This window comes from Mesoplodon bidens (genome assembly GCF_964165515.1).
Source record: "Mesoplodon bidens genome assembly, chromosome: 3".
Taxonomy (NCBI): domain Eukaryota; kingdom Metazoa; phylum Chordata; class Mammalia; order Artiodactyla; family Ziphiidae; genus Mesoplodon; species Mesoplodon bidens.
This window is the reverse complement of record NC_138178.1, coordinates 102,161,202-102,183,134: the sequence shown is the minus strand read 5'-3', so window position 1 is coordinate 102,183,134 and position 21,933 is coordinate 102,161,202. Positions and strand designations below refer to the sequence as shown.

General features: G+C 37.0%; 1 protein-coding gene across 3 annotated transcripts in view; it reads left to right on the top strand.

The window, feature by feature from the left end:
- The window catches only part of SLC12A6 (solute carrier family 12 member 6), an 88,529-nt gene that overhangs the window by 21,443 nt on the left and 45,153 nt on the right, over window positions 1-21,933 (top strand). The window lies entirely within an intron of this gene.

Here is a 21,933-nt window from a genome sequence, read left to right as displayed (position 1 = left end):
TAATTTTGGTTTTGAAGGGAAAAGCAGAAACTCAGACTTAACCTAACATCTTTCTTGACTATATTCCTCCTCCCATCCAGTTTAGGGTGCCCTCTCCTATGTTTTCTCTGAAGCCTGTCCATAGAAATAGCATGTACCGCACTGTATTGCGATCACCTGTTCACTAGTCTCTCTCCCAGATAGACTGACTGTAGGCTTCTTGAGAGTAGAGATCTTGTTGGATAATTCTGTACCTCCACGTCCAGGTGAATTACACACAATAGGCAATTCAGTGTACAGATTTGTTCTTTTCCTTTTTTTATTCACTAAACGCATGCCAGGTGTACTTTTTTCCTAAGGCTACAAAGGCAAAGGAGTATAAGTTCCCCACCAAAGGCAGCAGAATGGCTTTGGAGCCATACACCTGGCTTTGAATCCCAGTCCTACTAATTATTACTAATTAGGAGCAGTGATAATTTGTATTAATTATTACTTGAGTGACTTTGGGCAAGTTATTTAACTTTTCTAAGCCTTACTTTACTCATTGATAAAGGGAATAACAGTACTACTTACTTCACAGGGTGGTTGTGAATTAATGGGAAAATGAACATAAAGCACTTAACACGTGTGTGTGTGTGACACAACACTCAAAAATAAGAGCTACCATTTACTTATTATATTGTGATTAATGGTTTAATAAAAACAAAAAGAAATCGCTTTGGATCACAAATTCTGGAGAGGATTATAATATTGCCCAGAGGGGACCCTGGACAGGTATCTCAGAGGACGGGACACAACTGATTCTTGAAGGGAGGTCTAGACAAGGAGATTGCAAGCAGTAGGAACAATTAGAAGGAATAAGAGGAAGGTGTAGAGCATGTGGGAAACAGAAGTTTAAAGTAGTTATAGCACATTGGTCCTGTGGTAAAGAGAGCTAAGGGATGAGGCTAATTAGTGAAGTGTTCATCAATTTTATCCTCTCCCCATTCTGTGGGATAGTAGGTGTTATTGCCTTTTTTTTTTAATCCCTGTTGTGGTGGTTTTATTTTTTTTAATATTTATTTTATTTATTTGGTTGTGCCGGCTCTAAGTGGCGGCATGAGGGCTCCTTAGTTGTGGCTCGCTGGCTCTTAGTTGCAGCATGCATGTGGAATCTAGTTCCCTGACCAGGGATACGAACCCAGGCCCTCTGCATTGGGAGCTGGGGAGTCTTAACCACTGCGCCACCAGGGAAGTCCCTGTTATTACCTTTTCAGAGATAACGAAACTGAGGCTGTTGACAGCAACTTGCCTAAAGCTACATGGTGAGTAGTGGCAGAGCCTGTGTTCAAAATTACTAAATTTTATGTGCTTCCCATCTCACCATGATGCCAAGTCCTGGCTTTTGAAAAATAAGAGAAAGTTGCTGTATCTCTTAATGTGCATGGGTCACAGGGTTTGATGTAAACATTATGAAATCTGTGATTTTTTTTTACAGGAATAATGCAAGAGTTTTACCGTTTATTGCGTTTACTTAATCAGGTATAAATGTTACATTCATTCATTTATTTAAATATTTATTGAGCTTAAATATTTCTGTGTAATAATTTTTCCAGATATTTTTTTTTTTTTTTTTTTTGACCACACTGTGCGGCTTGTGGGATTTTAGTCCCCCAACCAGGGGTTGAACCTGGGCCTCCACAGTGAAAGCGCCAAGTCCTAACCACTAGACCACCAGGGAATTCCCTCATCAGATCTTATAGTGTCTATGGATTGTGCAGATTTTAACTGCTGGACTTGCCTTCACGTGATACAGATAGCAGAATGAAAGATTTATAAGGAAATTTTCAGAGACGAACCTAGAACAGAAAAGAAGGGAACTTTATATTGGTATTGAGCAGTATCTCCAAACATTGACTCTTAGTAATCCAAATGCCATGAGTGCATACTATGGAGAGAGGTTTCATGTTAAATGGAGTTTAAATTTTATTAAGAACCCTCAAGATGTTAAACTGTTACCTAAACATTAGTTCTGCTTGTTACCCATGAAAGCTTATGTCCTAAGGAAGGTGATATGGCTACCTTTCTATTTACTAATATTAAAATAAGTTGAAATAGACAACTGAAGAGCTTCTTTGTATTGATTAAAAAAAATCTGTTCTATAGTAAATTTTTAAAAGCTCTTTATTCACATGGGTTGTTTTTTTTTTTTATCAACACAGCTAACAGAAATTCAGATCTGCATGTTTTAAAATCTCAGGGTCAAAAGTTTATCCTTAAACTCGGCTTCATGAGGCATGTTTTTCTGCCTCCCGCCCCGTCCCCCAATATTCCGTCATTGTCAGAAAGATTAACACCTCCCGAAATATCTTCCCAATTCTTTTCACCATGTTTTTTTTAACTCTATCTAAGACCTTAATACAATACAAATTTGAGACTGATTGCCTTCAGTTCTGTACATCGTAAAACTTTGTTTAGATCGTTAACCCTTCTTTGTCATATTCATGTTATGCACAGACAATGAAAGTGACAACACTTTCGTTCCCCATTTCAATACTGTTGTCACCAATTTTTTGTTTATTTAGGGTTTTTTGGTTGAAGTATAGTTGATGTACAATATTACATAAGTTACAGGTATACAATGTAGTGATTCACAGTTTATCACCAATTTTTTTAGAATCTCTCACTCCCCAGATCTTTCTTGCTCAACATACTGACCCTCTGTGTACTCAGCTACTTTTGCCACATAGAAAATATACCAGGGATTTCCCTGGCGACCCAGTGATTAACACTCCATGCTTTTGAGCTGAAGTTCATCTTAATCAGGCTGGATAAACCTTAATTATTTTCCTGTATTTTCAGAGTAAGTAGTTATGGAGTAGGTGCCACAGTAGTGACCAAGGAGGTTTTTTGTTTTGTTTTAATTCTTCCTTGTTTTTGAGTATCATTATGGGCTTAAGGTTTTTATTTATGTTTTGTATTACAATTAGTTAGGATAATGATTATTTTCAATGTTCAGATTGTTCCCAATTTGTCCAGTGGAAGACAAGAGGTTTTCGTTTTGTTTTTTTAAAGAATGGGAGAAAATAAAAGTATGTTTGTATTCTTTTTGTTTTTAAATAAATTTATTTGTTTTATTTATTTAAAAAAAAAAAGATTCCATGCTTTGCCCCACAGGAAATATACCAGGGACTTCCCTGGCAGTCCACTGGTTAAGACTTCACACTTCCAATGCAAGGGGCGCAGTTCCCATCCCTGGTCAGGGAACTAAGATCACACATGCAGTGTGGTGTGGCCAAAAAAAAAAAAAAAGGAAATATACCAGAGTAGAACTGGTTTAAATTGATAAAGATAAAATTTCTCTAAAATATATACACATACATATTGCTTAATATTTTTATATTCTATACTCAAAGCAACATTTAATTTAGGATTATAAAAACTTATTGAGTGTAATTTTAGCATATTGTAAAATATTCAAAAGGTTTTCAAATTTCCGACTGAATTTGGGCATACAGCATAGGTTACAAAATTGATTATAAGCTGGTAATTTTAAAGACTGTAGCATCTCTTGATTTTGCCAGGTTGAAAGGGGAAACAATTTTACATTAAAAATGTCATCAGTACTATAGTAATAATTGTTGACCGCCAGATGCTTTACAAATATTGGCTTATTGAATCCTCACAACAACCAGGACAGGTAACCATTATCACCATTTTAGAGATGAGGAAAGCGAAGTGCCAAGAAATTTAAGTAGTTTATTTAAGTGGTAAATGTGGAATTCAAAGTAAGGTCTCTGTGACCTTAAAACCGTTTTTCTTGTCATCACACCACACTCTCTCTCAACTTTAAACACACGTTTAAACATGTTATGTTTTCTGAAGTAGGCTGCTCTACTTTCTCAGTAGTTACTAATGCTTCTTAGGTTCTGTTTCTTTTGTCTTCGTGGATTTTTCAAAATTAATGGAAAGTTACTTGTTGCTTCTAAGTTTCATGTGTTGGATTGCTTTTTTATTTGGTGTAGAATATTTCCAAATGTAGGATATTCTTTCAAACGATGCTAAAAATTGAGAGATATGAACAGGTAAGGAACCTGGCTCAATCTGACAGTCTTTTAGTAGCCCTCCACTCCTTGACTTTCAAGGGAGATGCACCTTATCAGTGAGAGGAGAATAGGAACCTTAAAAACTAAGGGTTATTGGTGGGGAGAAAAACGAGCATATGGAGTAAGTGAAAGAATTAAATTTTAATATAACTTTAAGAATAAATATGCTGCTAAAGGCATGAAAGATGTGTATATTTTAGTGTATTAGAAAAAATTGTAGTATTTCATTTCATGGATCTTATTACTTAGAATGAACCTAGGTAAAAACACAAGTCTGTTTAAAGAAAAATACTAATATAGGTAGAGCATAGACATGGCAAAGATTGAATGTGGTACATAAATAACATAAATGATTTTGATCCATTCCAAACCCTCATACACTGAACTGGATCTCATTTCCTTTCCTGTGTGTTCTTTACACTGCATCATATAACCTTTTTGTGACAAGAGATTTCCATGGCTGTATTAGAAATGATGAACCGAGTCCTTTTCAGAAGCTATCTTCATTTTCCACCACCACATTGCCTTTGTCCATATATTTTTCTTCATATGAACTCTCTTCTGCTTTCTACTCCCTGTCTGCCATTAAAAAATTACACAAACCCACATTACCTCAAGACTAGTCTCATACTCATTTCCTCCAGCCTGATCCTCTACCCCAGCTTTGATCATTTCATCATTCAGTATTCATCACCACTCAAATATACGTTGCAGTGTGCTCCAAACGTGCGATAGCTTTGTAGGTATATTTCTAACTCTTCAATTGTGTTGTGTGTTGTACGAGGGTGAGGGACAGTGTTTTAATATTTTTTTGAAAATTATATGTATTTTTTATTATGGAAAATTTCAAACTCTCAAAAGCTCAGTAACTTTCTGTTCATTTCTCTTACCTGTTAGTGTTTTTCTTTAGTTTTAGATTTTCTTTATATTTAGGGATATCAACCCTTAGTGATGTAAATTACAAATGTTTTTCCCAGTCAGTACTTCTTTTGGGAATTCCCTGGTGGTCCAGTTGTTAGGACTCTGCACTTCCACTGCAGGGAACACAGGTTCGACCCCTGGTTGGGGAACTAAGATTCTGCAAGCCACAGGGCACGGCCAAAAAAAGCCCAAGAAACAAACAAACAAAGAAACCACTTCTTTTAAAGTTTTATTGAGGTATAATTGACATAAAATAAACTGCACATATTTAAAGTGTACAGTTTGATGAGTTTTAACATAACACTCCTGTAACAATTATCATAGTCAAGATAACATTTTCATCACCTCCAAAAGTTTCTTCTTACCCTTTTATAACCCACTCACCTAATTCCCTGGCCCCCAGGCAACAACTGATCTGTTTTCTGTCACTATAGTACATTAGTTTTCATTTTCCATAATTTTATATGAATGGAATCATACAGTATGTACTTTCTTTTGTCTGATTGCTTTTATAAAACATAATTGAGGGCTTCCCTGGTGGCGCAGTGGTTGAGAGTCCGCCTGCCGATGCAGGGGACACGGGTTCATGCCCCGGTCTGGGAAGATCCCACATGCCGCAGAGCGGCTAGGCCCGTGAGCCATGGCTGCTGAGCCTGCGCGTCCGGAGCCTGTGCTCTGCAAGGGGAGAGGCCACAACAGTGAGAGGCCCGCCTACCGCAAAAAAAAAAAAAAAAAAAAAAACATAATTGAGATTCATCCATCTAGTCAATATCCTTTAAATCCAACTAACATTAAGGTCTTCCTTATTTCTCAGAGTTTAACATTTAGGGCAGTAGCTGAACATGATACAACCCTCTGGACCTCGCAGAGGCTTTTTAAAATGTTGACTTCTTTGACAAGATTTGAAAGTTTTTAGGATTAGTCTGTAACCAGGACTTACTTTTCAGAGAGGGTCCTGGGAAGATGAAATCTCCCTATCCTTCCGTTACTAATTCCAGCCTGTATCTGCCACTCTTGAGCCAGATGACCCCTGGACATGACGAACAGTTAGATGCAAGTGAGGCCTGAGCTCTGTGGGAGCTCTGTCAGGGAGAGCTGACCCAGGACTTGTTCCTCAAGGGCTGGAAGATCCTCAGGTTGAGGATAAGAATGGCAGATCCAGAAAAGAGCTTGGCTTGGTAGAGATCCATGGACTCCCCTAGTGGGGAGAAAGGGAAAGAGGCAGGGACTGCTGTCTTCCTATCCCTGAGGATGGGAGATGTAAGGAGACCTGAGAGCCGGGAGCCTTTCTCCTGGGCCTCCACAGGGCTGGCAGCTGGCCTGCTGCCCTGCCCATTTACAGGGGTAGAGGCTGCTTTGCCTTTCTGTTCTCCTGAGACTCCTCCTACCTGTGGTCCTCCAACAATGAAACCTAAGCCCCTCTGAAGTAACAAAGAAAAAGTACTCATCTGGGGAAGCCAGGCAACCAGAAAGAGAAAAAGCACTTAAACAATGCAGTAGACCAACTAAATAGAAATGCCAGAGGAGACAGTAACTTGAATATGAAAATAATAAACAATAGGAGCACTTAAGGAAGTTCAAGTGAAGTACGAAAAAAAATTATGGAGCAAAAATATGATTTCCCATCTAAATACTTATTACCACCTGACTTTCAATCCATGCACATATACTTAAAAAAAATCTCCTCTAAAATGTAAGCACAGTAAGAGCAGGAATATTTTCTCTTGTATACCTGCTGATCTTTTGTCAATGCCCAATGTCTAGAACACAGTCTTGCGCATGGTAAGCACACAGTACATAATTATTGAATAAAGGAATGAATATGATCATTTAATGGCCTGGAAGAGTCAAAGCCCAGAGCCAAAAATACAAATAGATTGAAAAAAAGTAAGCGACTTGGAGAATAGATTCAGGACACCTAACGTGGCTAATATAATTTACAGAAAAAGGAACAAATGGAAGAGAAGCAGTAATTAAATAAATAAATAAATACATTTTTCCTGAGCTAAAGAAAGAGTTCATTATGCAGATTGATGTTCCAGGAAAGATCTCAGTGTTGAAAAAAACACACCTAGGCTTATCCTGGTAAAGTTTTTGAACTCCAGGGATTCATTTTGGAGGCTTCCAGACAGAACATGGTATACCTATAAAGTATAAGGCTCACATCAGAATTCTAATCCACAACACTGGGAATTAGGAGACAGTGGAAGAGTATCCACAGATTACCAAGAGAAAAAGGCTATAATCAGAAATCCCTATTTCCAGTGAAGATATCATCCCCTCTACAAGGGGGAACTATATCATAAATGTAACTTTAGAGAGTGTATTACCTGCTTAACCTCTCTGAGAACATTTAAGAAAGGTTTTTAACCAAATAAAAATGAAAGGGATAGAAAAAGTGGAAAATGTCAGACTCTTTGGGAATATATAAATGCTAAGTAAGGACTCTAATCAAAAGGGACATACTTCAGGGAACAATTCAATAATATTTATGATGTAAAAGTACTAAATAAGTCAACGCAAAACCTCAAAATTGTGGGAGGAAAAAGAGGTAAGAGCTTTCCAAATGGAGATGAGAGGAAAAAGTGCCAGTAAGCACATTTAAGCACATTAGTCATCAGGGAAATGCACATCAAAACCACAATGAGGTGCCACTTCACATCCACTAGGATGGTTCTGATTAAAAAAATGGACAATAAAAAGTGTTGACAAGGATGTGGAAAAATTGAAACCCTTATATACTTATGGTGGGAACATAAAATGGTGCAACCACTTTGCAAAACAGTTTGGCAGTCCTTCAAGAAGTTAAATATAGAGTTACCATATGATCTTGCAGTTCCACTTCCATTTTGAGTATAGGTATATAGTCAAAATGAGAATATATGTCCACACAAGATATAGTATAGGAATGTTCATTGCAGCATTATCCATGATAGCCCCAATGATAGCAACAACCCAAATGTCCACTAAGTGATAAATAGATAAATAAAATGTGGTATATCCATATAATGGGGTATTATCTGGCAGTAAAAACAAATGAAATACAGATGCATTGCTACTATATAGAAGAACCTTGAAAACGTTATGCAAAATGAAAGAAGCCAGTCACAAAAGACCACATATGATTTCATTTATATGAAATGTCCAGAATAGGCAAATTTATGGAGACAAAAAAAGTAGATTCGTGGTTGCTGTGGACTGGGCAAGGTGGGAGTGAAATGGAGATTGACTGCTAATGGGTACAGGGATTCTTGGAAGGGGACAGGGGAACCAAAATGTAAAATTAGATTGTGGTGATAGTTGCACAACAATGTGAATATATTAAGAAACATTGAATTGAACACTAAGTGGGTGAATTATATGGTATGTAAAGTGTACCTCAATAAAATGTTTTTAAATAAAGGGACTAAGTACTGGTACATGAAACAACTTGCATGAATCTCCAAGGCCTTAATGCTGAATGAAAGCAGCCAGTCTCAAAATAAAAGGTTACATACTGTAAGATTCCATATTTATATATATTTTTTAATTATAGAAGATCATTACACATTTACTAATAATCAAAACATATATATGTATGTGTTCATGTTTATGTTCACATACATACACACTAGAAACAGACTTTTTAAATTGCAGCATGTATGGTAGTTTCTATTTTAATTTCTCTGTATGTTTGAAAATCTAGAAAATGTTAAATTCAGCTTGCATTAAGCAGTTGTCCTTTTACCAATGACATAAAATCAGTAAAGACTCTTAAAATATCAGAAATGTTTACCATATCCTCTTAGTCCCCATAATGCAGAGCTTCAGCTTAATTCCTTAGCTCTGTAGCTCCTTAGAATTTGAATGTTTGGGTCAATTCCCTTCCCTTTTTGTTAAGGAGGTAGTCTATATGGTCAGGCCTTATTCTTCCAAAACCATCTTTTATTGTAAAATGAAGAAAACATGAAATATGTTTGTCTACAGTGCATGAAAAATAATTTGGATCATCCATAAAGCCAAAGAAGGACGTCAGGTATCAACGATCTCTTGAATATTTACAACAATCCCCAAACAATCTTTTCTTCTTTGTCACTTCTTGGTGAGATTTTTCTATGATTTTTAACTGTGTGAGTACTGCCCTCTTCTGTCATTTATACTTTTCTTGGCTAATCAGTTTGTGGATTTGGTCTAAGAAACTGTCTTTATCTTCATACTGTGAGCTTTATTAAATCTGCTTTTTGCTATTATTCTTGCTATCTTCCAAGTGTTATAGACTGCATTAAAATCAAAATTATGTTCATCTCACGAGCTCTTCAACTTCCAGTGGATTTACTCCCATATATTTTAGAAGAGTTTTAACAAAACTTATTTGTTGAATTCATAGGTTTGTTAATTAAAAGACAATACAAGGCAGTATATACCCAACAGTTCAGAGGAAGATTAAACCTTCTAGAAGATTAAACCTCAGGGTGGGGCTAAGGAAGAAGAAGCATTTGAATTGGGCCTTTGAAAGATATAGCAGTCAGGTAAGTGGAGACAAAAGAGAGGGAAATTTTCAATGAAAAAGTGATACAAACAAAGATGCATGCGTCTAGAATCAGGGCTCAAAGCATTCCAGAGAGTGTGGAGCAGAGAGTTCATGACTAAAAACAGAAAATGATAAGGTTAGAGAGGAGTAAACTAGTGCTAGATTATAAAGGGACTTGAAAGCCAGGATTAGGTTTTTGGAGTTCATCCTATTAAGCCAGGGGATTCAAACAAGTAAACGGGGATCTATTTATGGCTGTTTAAGCCATTAGCCTCTGCTACCACCACCATTACCACTACTACTCCCAGCCTGAAAACTGACAGTAGGAGCGGAGACAGAGCCTGCAAAGGCAACCCTTTCCTTTCCGTAGAGGGACTTGAATCAGTACTCCACACATGATGTCAGGATATATATAAACAAGAAGTAAGAATGATCGTCTTCACAAAATGGTTGGGCACTCCTGGCACTTTAACTTGGAGATCTCTGAAAGTGTTTATTTTTTAAACAATAAAGCAACCTGATAAAGGCAGAATTAATAGGGAGGAAAATGCAGGATTGTTTGACGATAGGAGAATCGGTGGCAGGGAGGATAATTGACTATTTTAATGATACAAGCTGTGAAGAATGAGACTCTAAATGGTGGCGGGGCAATGGAAAGAAGAGATTGGTGTGGAAGCCACAATTGACTGGATTCGATGAATGAGAAGGGGGAAGAATCAAATGTTGGAAACATATATGCTGACTGGTTCTGCTTCTTATCTTACCCACTTTTTAAGTCAATTTTTAAAATCTCCTTTCCTATCAATTAGGTATATATTATATGTTAGGTACAATACATTTATTTATATGTATGGTATTATAGACTAATGTAACATATAGCATTACGTATTAGGTATAATATATACCTAATATTGTATACAGGTATATTATTAGGTGTATATTTCCTATGTTATCTCCAGAACTTCTCAATTAGCTATGTCCTCATTGTCAATCCCTCTGACTAGAGTGTCTCCCCTTGTCCATTTTCTCTCACCCATTCTGTTTTTTGCTAAACTACCCATCCTTCAAGATTTAGCTCAGTTATCCCCTTGACACCATCCCTGATCACCACTTTATTTTGTTTAACTTCCTTTTTGATTCCCACAGTATTTGTACCTATACTATAACAATTATTTTTATTTTCATAATTATTTACATATTTCCTCTCGAAATTCTTGAGATCAAAGGGTTACTCTTTTGGTATCTGTAGTGCCTAGCACAGCACCTGACATAGAGTAGGCTTTCAGAGTATTGGTTGAACTAATACTAATAATAACAACCACCTAGAGACAGACCATGCTAGAGATGCGTGTTAGCACATGGAAAAACTACAGTGGCCTAGCAATGATCATGCCTGCTGTTCTCTGATAAATCTGGCATTCATTTCATTTGCATATTACACTCTTATTTTCTTACCTAAAATACCACTTTTATTTTTAGACTTCCACACAGAGAATTTTAGTTGTTTTTCATCTCCCTTAGATGTCAAGACTTTTCCTGATAGGACCCAACCCTTCCAAGACGATCCCAGACATGTGCCATGTTTGTTCCTCTCCTGTGATTTTGAGTTCTCCACGATTTTTAAGGTTTTTAAAAGTTTTACTTAAAGCTCCTACTGCCTCAGTCCATGTTACTCTTCTCCTTTGGACCCTTGCAGCACTAAAGGCAACACCACAGGTTATCAGCTCTACCACCTTGGGCAAATCATTTCCGTTTTCTGAGCTAGTTTCTTCGGGAACATGGGAATAATTCTTCCTCACAGGGTTGTTGTACAGGTTTGGTATGATGATAGTAGGAAGATTTCCCTAAATTGAGTCACTTAGAGACTATCTTTATAATCTTTCCATTTTTATGTATCATTTTTGCATTCTTTTTTTTCCTACACTGTCAGTGCTTTTCTGCTTTCCTTTATATAAGAAACTTTTTCACCAAATGAAATACCAGCAGTGCTTGCCACTCTATAAATAAAATATAAACTAAAAATAGATGTAATGTAAATGATTTTAATCTTGCTAGATACTATTGCCAAGCAGAGGCTCTGAGCCTGTTAAAAAAAGAGATCATTGAGTTTTGAAGAGATGTTACAGATATTCTAGAACAGACATAAGAAAATTCTCTTTGATAAACTACTTCAACTCCCAGGTAACAGGGTTAATGGTAGGGGTGTAGGGAGAAGGTGGAATCACATCCTGATAATCTAAAATCACAGTTATAAAAACCTACCAAGATGTTTAGAACAAATGATTTTAATAAACTTTTAGTGTAAAATTATGATAAATATTTATGAATGCTTGTATTCTTACAGAAGTAATCAAAATATAAAAATAATGAAAGTGAAATAGTGTGGTTACTAAACGTTTTCAAATAGTAAAACTGAAACCATATTTACCATCCTAGGTAGGTGATCTTTATCTCTTCCTAATATCTCTACCCTTAAAGCCCTGACTCTGTCCATAACTGCATTGGCTTTACTTTCTCATGCCCAGAGTGGGGGAGGGGTTCTTTAATAGTTTTTTTATTTAATTAATTAATTTATTTATTTTTGGCTGTGTTGGGTCTTCCTTGCTGCGCGCGGGCTTTCTCTAGTTGCGGCGAGTGGGGGCTGCTCTTTGTTGCAGTGCGTGGGCTTCTCATTGCGGTGGCTTCTCTTGTTACGGAGCGCAGACTCTAGGTGCACAGGCTTCAGTAGTTGTGGCACGAAGGCTCAGTAGTTGTGGCTCAGAGGCTCTTGAGTGCAGGCTCAGTAGTTGTGGTATGCAGGCTTAGTTGCTTTGTGGCATGTGGGATCTTCCCGGACCAGGGATTGAAACCATGTGCCCTGCATTGGCAGGCGGATTCTTAACCACTGCGCCACCAGGGAAGTCCCTCTTCCATAGTTTTTTATGTTGAATTTGACTCTTCCACCAGATTATGAGCGTCTTAATGTCAGGAAATATACTCATTCCTTTATTCCTCACAGTAGCTAACAGTTTTAGGTGTCTTTAAAACTTACTGAATTAAATTATTATTGTTTGTTTGAGTTGATGTCATTAATAAACTTGTACGGGGAATGTAGTACAGGCACTCTTGGGTAATTACTATTGTAATTATCTTATCTAAAAATCTCAAATCATGTGTTAATGCATATTTAGTCCAAACTACAAACGTATCAAGTTTTGAAATAAGTTGGGTGAATCAAAACGATTAATACCACATGCCCATACAATTTTAAGCCAGTGAACCCAAGGGTTCACCCACATTACTTCTATATTTTCCTCAGTACTATTGTACAATTGCAAAATGTTTAAAGTTCCAAGAAATATCTCCAGCTACCTAAATTCTAATTTTTACCGTGATTATTTGCAGCACTACAATTTTTATTATTTCTCTTGAGGATCATTCCATGGCTCACCTCAGTTATCTTTATAGTTAAAATTTAATGCGTATCTACCGTCTCTAATCCTCACAGTAATTTTCTGTGGTGTAGTTTTATTCCTGTTGCATAGATAGTGAATTAAGGCTAAGAAATTATATCATTTTCCCAGAGTTACGTGAATAACATGTGGTAGAGCTGGGATCTCACCTGAGCTTTATCTGCTTCCAAATCCTGTGTTGTCTTTTCTTTATGCCTCGTGTTTTCTCCGGGACAGCTGCACAGCTATCACAGAGGGCCTCCTTTCACCACCTGCATTCCTCATCACCAGCACTGCTCTTCTCCCAGTCTTCCACAGCTCAGAAAATGGCATCTCTGTCCATCTAATTGCTTTGGAAAAAACTTTGACTCCTATCTTTCTCCTACCCCATATCCAGTCCATCAGCATACTAATCTTGTGAATCCTTCCATTGAAACATACCCAGCATCTAATCACTTCTCAGCACCTCCACTACCACTGAGCTGATCCACGCTACCATTATCTTTTCTGGGACCATTGTGAAAGCCTTCTAACTATTTTCTACCTCCTCACTTGCCTCCTGCAATCTATTCTCCAGACAGCAGTTATGTTATGTTACCATCCTAGGTAGGTGGTCATGTTAAAACATAAATCAAAACCTTCCAGTGGCTTTTTAGCTCACTCAAAGGAAAATGGTTAAGTCCCTACTATGTCCTACAAGGCCCTATATGATCGGTGCCCCTCCACCAACACACACATTCATCTCTTATCCCACATCTTATCACTTTTACCTTGCTCTTCTGTTTGGTAACTTAGCTTCCTTGCTGTTTATTGAACAGGCCAACATGTACCTGCTTCAGGGTCTTTGCACTAACTGTTCCCTCTGCCCGCAATGTTCTTCCTACAGATATTTGTATGGCTAGAGGCCTCACTTCAAGTTTCTGGTCAAATTATCACATTAGCTGAGAGACCTTTTTTAGATTCGGTGTCTAAACTATAAATAGGCACACAAACCATGCCCCCACTAATCCTCTGTCTTCTTACTCTGCTTTTCTTTTTTTGTTTTATAACTCTTATTACTCTTAACACGTATGTTGTTTGTTTATTGTTTGTCTCTTCCCTACTAACATGTAATCTCTTTGATGGCAGGGATATTGTTACTACATTTCTAGTAATTAGAACAGTGTTTCACATGTAGAAGGTGCTCAAAAAATATTTGTTGAGTAAAAAAATGAAAAGAACTACAAATTTTAAAATAAAATGGACATTAGCTTCAAAGACTAACTCATGATCTCTCGTTCCAGAAGATATCATCAACCTCTCAGCTTTCACCATCTTCACTACAGTCATGATCATATCTTTCTAAGATTTCTGCAGTAGACTCCTGCTTGTTTCCCCCATTTCCGCTCTCACTCCCTCCACAATCCACTCTTCAGCCAACAGTCTCCATCTTCTAAAAGGTTAAGCAGACCTATCATGCTGCTATTGAAAACCTTCCAGCTATTTCATATCATTTTTAGGATAAACTTCACACTCTTTACCATGGTCTGCAATACTGCAAGATGTATCTGCTACCTAATTTGCTAACCTTTCTTTCTTTCTTTTCTTTAAAACTGCTTTCCTACTCACTGTGTTTTAGCCATGTTAATGTTTCCCAAACATGCCAAGCTTATTCCCATTCTAGGGCCTTTGTGTAGCTACTCTTAATGCCCTGATCAGTCTTTGTCCAGATCCTCACATGTTTGTCTCCTTTATATACAAGTCTCATCTTAAAGGTTACCTCCTCAGAAAGATCTTCCCTGTGTACCCAATCCAAAATAGCCTCTCCAAAAAGAACAAAATAAATAAATAAACAAAATAGCCTCTCCATTCACTCTCCTTAATTTTGGACTAGTGTTATAAAGAAAATAATCTTGATTATTAATTTTCTTTTCTTTTTCTAAAATTAATTTTTATTGGCATATAGTTGATTGAAATATTGTTAGTTGCAGGTGTACAGCAAATTGAATCAGTTATACATATACATATACCCACTGTTTGGATTCTTTTCCCATATAGGTCATTGCAGAGTATTGAGTAGAGTTACCTGTGCTATACAGTAGGTTCTTATTAGTTATTTATTTTATATATAGTAGTGTGTATATGTCAATCCCAAGCCCCCAATTTATCCCTCCCCCGCTTTCCCACTTGGTAACCTTAAGTTTGTGTTCTACATCTGACTCTATTTCTGTTTTGTAAATAAGTTCATTTTAATTTTCTTTTATACTTTATCTTCCCATATCTGCGTGAGAATAGGACATTTGTCTTTTTTTACTTACTGCTCTATCCCTAGCACATAGAACAATGCCTGGGATTTATTAATCACTCAAATATTTGAACTGATGGATGGTTGAATGAATTTTTATAATAGTCATCTGGGGCCCTTCATAAATATGCAGAATCTCAGCCTCCTCCCATGAGATCAAGTCATTAGGGTTAGTTATGTGACCCAGGGATTTGTAGTTTAACAAATATTCTAGATGATTCTTTTGACTAGGCAAATCTGGAAAATACTGACTTAATGGGAGTATTGCGGAGTGAATGAATGAGTAAATGGGAGTGATGGTTCCGGGAGTTCTCTTTTAACCTTAGTATATTGATATGAATTAGTTGAACATTTCCCAAAGTGTATACCATAGAACACTAATTACACAAGATGTTTGATGAAAAACAAGGTATCTCTTCTGATATATTTAGGAATGCTGAATATTATATTCTTTGGAGATTAGTTAAGTAGCCATTAGCATATTGGAGGGTCTGAGAAATTAAACATTATAGAAATCTACTTGACTATTAAATAGATTTGCCAAGTTTACTTAACATTCCTGCTCCAAATCATTTTCTCCCCAAACCCCTATTAATAATAAGGAATATGCGCCATACATGACGTACAGTCCATGGGTCAGTGCTGGTACCCCTGCTTATTCTCTCCATGGTTAGCTGTCTACACAAATCATTTACATGGCAGATAGTTTGGACTAAACTATAAATCCCAGCAGAAACGATCTTTTTTTGACAGATACTTCTAAATACCTTTTAAAAATTATATTTCCATTATATTAAAAGTTCAAATAAGGATCTTTTGACTTTCCTATATGGGGTAGGCTTGAAGCATAAATAACTAATGATTTAATAACTTTTTGTATGCAGTGCTTTACATTTCCATCTTATTGCTTAATTACTTTGCCTAAAATGGCCTGATTTTTTTCACCCATCTATTTACTTAAACCCAGTTACTCACATGTAAATTTTCTTAGGTCTGTCTAGTTTTATTGCAGTCAGTTCAAAATCTATGTAAAGAGGATAAGCTTTTCTGATTTTACCTTATTTCAACTTGTTTTCCCTCCTAAGTTTCCCACCAAAATTAAAACCTACTCATAATAGAGAGGCAGAATCTAATAAATGTGAATGTTAGAGTAATTGTCTTTGGTTCTATCTTTAATCATCTTTGCCTAATTCCGAGTCACAGTGGCTTCTTATGATGATGCTGCTTTGGTTTTTTTAAAGTTGGAGTCCAGAAAATTAGAAATGTGTTGAGACTGGTGATTTCAGGTATTTGGTATCTTTATTTCTTTCTTTTAAATTTTTATTTATTTATTTATTTATTTATTGGTTGGTTGGTTGTGTTGGTTCTCCGTTGCTGCACGCGGGCTTTCTCTAGTTGTGGCTCGTAGGCTCTAGAGCGCAGGCTTAGTAGTTGTGGCGCACCGGCTTAGTTGCTCCACAGCATGTGGGATCTTTCCGGACCAGGGCTCAAATCCATGTCCCCTGCATTGGCAGGCGGATTCTTAACCACTGCACTACCAGGGAAGTCCTGGTATCTTTAAATAGTTTTTGTAGTATGTCTAGATAATATAGACAGTAGCATAATAAGCTAATTGTCCTGATGTATATGCCCTTGGTCATGCCTACTTCTTTTTCTAAATGTTTAGGCAACAGTTTCCACTATTGATTGCATTATTTTAGTGAAATTACTGATCTATCTTTAATGAAGATTTAAACCTTTTACACTGAGTTTTAGATGCAAGATATAGGCTAGCTTTATTTGCTTCAAATTCTCTGCCAAGAATAGTAGATGAAGCGATTATCAAAGGAAATTCAGAAAAAGACTTGCTATGGGGAAACTAAGGGAGATAATAAGGCTCTTTAGAAAAACTTTTTATAGAGGCAGTTTTGCAAGTGAATACCACCCACAATCATTTTTTTTCTCTCTGTGCTCCAAGGCACATGGCAAGAAATTAAATAAAATCTCTGTTCTTTACCATTTGCCCAGGATAAACTAAATATAGTGAGCAAGTGCCCATTTTGTAAAACTACTATATCATTACTGTTATGAGGAAATAGTTTCAGTTCATTTTTCTGATGGCATTTACCTGTTGTGAAAAGGTGTATGTTTCTATTTTTAATTTGAACTACCATTTTGCCTGTAGAGTATCACAGTTTTTTGTATATAATCTGGTTGTATTATGACCTAGGAGTGGCTTAATTTAGGAAGGCCATCAAAGGGTTAAAATAGTCACATTTTGGGCACATTGTTCCCATTACAGGAAGTAATTTGGTTAAAACAAGTATCCTTTTGAGTAATATTTAGGACAACTCCCAGTATTAGGCAAACTTGGGTGTGCCCTCATTAGTGACACAGGCAGGAAAAAAGTTAAATGGGAGAGTTCAGACAAAGGACAATAGAAAGGTGCCCAGACACATCTCGGAGCACTGTTATCATGTTGAATACACAATTTGGATTGCAGCCCAGAAACGCCCTTCAACTTAAACCCATTTACCAATTGTGATTTTTTTATGGGCATGGCTAGTTTCATCCTGGTGGGTTCGTGGGCTTAAATTTGCCCTTGTTTCAGCTTTTACATGTATTAATGAAGCATTTATTTGCAGGTCCTTGAGGTTAGTCTTCATATAACCAAATAAGTATCAGGTAAAGATTGCCCTGCGTTCCTTTAATTATAATAAATGAAAAAACTTGTGAGGAACTATACAGTAGACTTATTTCTACTCATCTCAAATACAGTCACCCCTTGGAATCCGGGTGGGTTTGGTTCCAGGACCCCCACCACCCTTGAATACCAAAATCCGCAGATGCTCATATCCCTTATATAAAATGGCATAGTACAGTAGGCCCTCCAAATCCATGGATTCCACACCCCTGGAAACAGAGGACTGACTGTATAGGAGGGTGTTCAGGGAAGAGTCCTGGCTTGACTAGAAAATGCACATACATCATGTATGCACAGCTCAGAAGGCAAGGAAATATACAGTAAAGAAGGTGGTAATTCTGGGCTTCCCTGGTGGCGCAGTGGTTAAGAATCTGCCTGCCAATGCAGGGGACACGGATTCGAGCCCTGGTCCGGGAAGATCCCACATTGCCGTGGAGCACCTAAGCACGTGCGCCACAGCTACTGAGCCTGCGCTCTGGAGCCCGTGAGCCACAACTACTGAAGCCCATGCTCCTAGAGCCTGTGCTCCGCAACAAGAGAAGCCACCGCAATGAGAAGCCCGTGCACCGCAACTGGAGAAAAGGCCTCACGCAGTGATTAAGACCCAACGCAGCTAAAAATAAATAAATAAATAAAGTTTTTAAAAAACAGTAGCCCTGAAAAAGTTATTAAAAGAAAAAAAAAGAAGATGGTAATTCTTTTTAAGAAAAAATGTCACTTATATACCCCCCCTCTAAAATCATACCTATTCTGTCTGAGTTATCTGAGATGTTTTTCTTTTTTTTTTCATAGATACATTCCCTGGCAATTCCAGATAACTTGTTTTAGGCTATTGTACTTTATTTTAGAGCAAGAAAAATTAGAATTACAGAGTATTGAGAAACACGAACATAGGTTCTCAAACACGAAGACTGTTATCCAACCTTCCTCTTTTGTCAGTAGTGTGATATGTCTTTGGTCACTCATTAACCCAAGCATTCTTCTCAACTTTAGATGTTAAAATCCAAGGTTCTCAACTTTGTTCTGAAAGCACACCTGAGAGATAAAGGCATTCCCATTAGTGACAGTATCTGGGAATCAGAATCTTGAGAAGGGTATAGTTTTAGGGAGAATAGATGATGCTGATAACTCTTCTGCAACTTTGCCTTTGGAATCACTAAAGTAGATCTAGATGATGACCAAGTTTCTTCTGGTTCTGAAATTATATGATTCTTTCTGTACTCTTCCTTTCATGTTATTATGTACCTGTTTCTCTATAATGATAGGGCCCAATTTTCCCCCTACATGAGGGGGCAGAGAGAGAGAGAGAGAGAGAGAGAGAGAGAGAGAGATCTAATACATTAACATGCTATAGAACTGTTAGTCCTACTTTTGTCTTATGTACAAGAACAACCCATATTCTTTATTTAGACAGGAAATAAAACTAGTTTAAATTAAAAACTGGGAATTCACTTTCCTAGTATGTTGGCGAAAATATCTTTTAAAAATTTGGAATTTCTCTTTTTTAAAACCAAATTAAGATGAAGAAAATCTTCTAAAAATATATCATTAAATGCTCACATAGCATTTAAAACTTTAGTTGTAGGAATCAGGTTTTTACCTTATTTCTTCCACTATAATATAGACTATATACATCAGAAATCAGAATTTGTTTAGTATTCTGATTGGTTCTTTCTGTCTGGGATGCTTAAAGTGTTAGATTTAATTATATATATTTATATATTTTATATTTAGAAACACCATGGAAAATGTTATTTGGATTTTGTTTCAAATAGTAATTTTTAATCTTTTTTATATCTTGGATCTCTTTGGCAGTCTTTAAACCTGCTTAAAGCTAGCAGCCCCTCTAATAACTACCATAATTTCAAAGTAGTGTGGAACCTAAAAGATATTATGAGATATATGCTACGACTATAATGTGATAGGAAAATATCAGATATTTGTTGTTGACAAAATCACTGGTACTTTTATGTAATTTGTTGCCTACATCATATTTGGAGAAAATACTAAACTTCAATTAGAGGCTAGTGAAAATGAGGATGTAATTTTTTCCGCGTTGTTCATAGACCCCCAGTCTAAAATTATTTTGATTCCTTAAACGCATTCAAGGAATCCAGATGTAATCCTCAGTATCTCAAGAGATCTACTCTTTTCAAAAAAATTTATTTATTTATTCATTTATTTTTGGCTGCATTGGGTCTTTGTTACTGCGCGTGGGCTTTCTCTAGTTGCAGCGAGTGGGGGCCACTCTTCGTTGCAGTGCGTGGGCTTCTCATTACGGTGGTTTCTCTTGTTGAGGAGCACGGGCTCTAGGCGCGCGGGTTTCAGTAGTTGTGGCGCACGGACTTAGCTGCTCCATGGCATGTGAGATCTTCCCGGCCCAGGGCTTGAACCCGTGTCCCCTGCATTGGCAGGTGGATTCTTAACCACTGTGCCACCAGGGAAGCCCGAGATTTACTCTTTGAGGAAAGTGCAGCTCAGAGTCTTTTCCATATTTAGCCCTTAATGCTTTCCAAGCCTTTAAAATAAGCAAGAGATTGGTCGTTAAATGGCGACTGTCAGTATCTCCTGGATTAGGAACTTGTTTTATTGTCACTAATTTTATTATAGATTACTGAAGAAAGAGATATTTATAAAAGCCAGTTTAGTCATTTTATCTTAAAGTCAAATCAGAACATATCTGCTAGTAGTAATGAGTGCTTTCGTTATGTCTTGGCTTGCAACTGCTATGGCCACATATTCCTTTGTCATTAAAAAGAAAATGTAATTCATGTCATAGGCCCTGAATCATCCTTCTACTTTATGGAATTAATATTGCTTGGCCAAATTTATGTGATTATTTGTTTAACTTTTTATTGTAATAAAATATATATAACACAAAATTTGCCATTTTAACCATTTTTTAGTGCACAATTCAGTGACTAATTATATTCACAATGTTGTACAACCATTACCACTGTTTCCAAAATTTCTCATCACCCCAAACAGAAACTCTGTTCTCTGTTGAACTAAATAAAGAGGTAAACTGAGGCAAGCTGGAAAAGATGAATTTATTCAGGAATAGCAGAGGAATTGCAATTTGGGACAAGCAAACTGTAGCAAGCTACAGGTGAGTCTGGTGAAAGTTTGGGGTAGGTTGTATTTATGGGCAGGAAATGTAAAGAGGGGAGAGTTCAGTTTGAGTCAGTTAAAATCAAAAACAAACAGAGACCAGCCTTGAAAACTTCCTGAGCAGACAGAATCAGTCTAGTCACACAAACAAAGCTCAATTCAGCCCACTTTGTGAGACTAACCCAACCTGGGCCATCTCTTGTTCATGCTTCTGGCAAAACTTACCAAGTTTGATATGAGGCAACCTCTGATCAACCCCCCATCATCTGAGAAGATTTTGTTTCTATAAATCAGGCATTTATGGGAAATCAGCCTCTTAGTTCAGTTTTGTCTTCCTGAGGGCACATGGATGAGACTCGCCATTTTATATCCTCCAGTTCTATTTTAGAGGTTTTTTTACAGCTTATTAAGTAATAACATCCCACTCCCCATTCCCCCCCCACACACTCCCCAGCCCCCGGTAACCTCTAACCTACTTTCTGTCTCTATAAGTTTGCCAATTTGCCTTTTCTAGGTATTTCATATAAATGGAATCATACAGTATTTGTTCTGCTTCTGGCTTATTTTCTGTAGTGTGATATTTTCATGGTTTATGCATGTTGTAGCATGTATCCGAACTTGATTCCTTTTTATGGCTGAATAATATCCCATTGTATGTATATATAGATTTTCTTCGACTTACAGTAGGGTTACGTCCTGATAAACCCATCCTAAATTGAAAATATTAAGTCGAAGTGCATTTACTACACGTAACCTACTGAACATCATAGCTTAGTCTAGCCTACCTTGAACGTGCTCAGAACACTTACATTAGCCTACAGTTGGGCAAAATCATCTAACGCAAAGACTATTTTATAACAAAGTGTTGAATATCTCATGTAATTTACTGAATACTGAAAGTAGAGAACAGAATGGTGGTATGGGTACAG